This window comes from Bison bison, unplaced genomic scaffold (genome assembly GCF_000754665.1).
Source record: "Bison bison bison isolate TAMUID 2011002044 unplaced genomic scaffold, Bison_UMD1.0 scf7180017861046, whole genome shotgun sequence".
In the NCBI taxonomy this organism is placed as follows: domain Eukaryota; kingdom Metazoa; phylum Chordata; class Mammalia; order Artiodactyla; family Bovidae; genus Bison; species Bison bison.
The window spans coordinates 2373202-2373865 of record NW_011491618.1 but is presented as its reverse complement, the minus strand read 5'-3'; positions in this window follow the sequence as shown (position 1 = coordinate 2373865).

Here is a 664-nt window from a genome sequence, read left to right as displayed (position 1 = left end):
CTCAGATATGCAGATGACACCACCCTTATGGCAGAAAGTGAAGAGGAACTCAAAAGCTTCTTGATGAAAGTGAAAGAGGAGAGTGAAAAAGTTGGCTTAAAGCTCAACATTCAGAAAACGAAGATCATGGCATCTGGTCCCACCACTTCATGGGAAATAGATGGGGAAACAGTGGAAACAGTGTCAGACTTATTTTTCTGGGCTCCAAAATCACTACAGATGGTGACTGCAGCCATGAAATTAAAAGACGCTTACTCCTTGGAAGGAAAGTTATGACCAACCTATATTCAAAAGCAGAGACGTTACTTTGCCAACAAAGGTTCGTCTAGTCAAGGCTATGGTTTTTCCTGTGGTCATGTATGGATGTGAGAGTTGGACTGTGAAGAAGGCTGAGTGCCGAAGAATTGATGCTTTGGAACTGTGGTGTTGGAGAAGACTCTTGAGAGTCCCTTGGACTGCAAGGAGATCCAACCAGTCCATTCTGAAGGAGATCAGTCCTGGGTGTTCATTGGAAGGAATGATGCTGAAGCTGAAACTCCAGTACTTTGGCCACCTCATGTGAAGAGTTGATTCATTGTAAAAGACTCTGATGCTGGGAGGGATTGGGGGCAGGAGGAAAAGGGGACGACAGAGGATGAGATGGCTGGATGGCATCACTGACTCG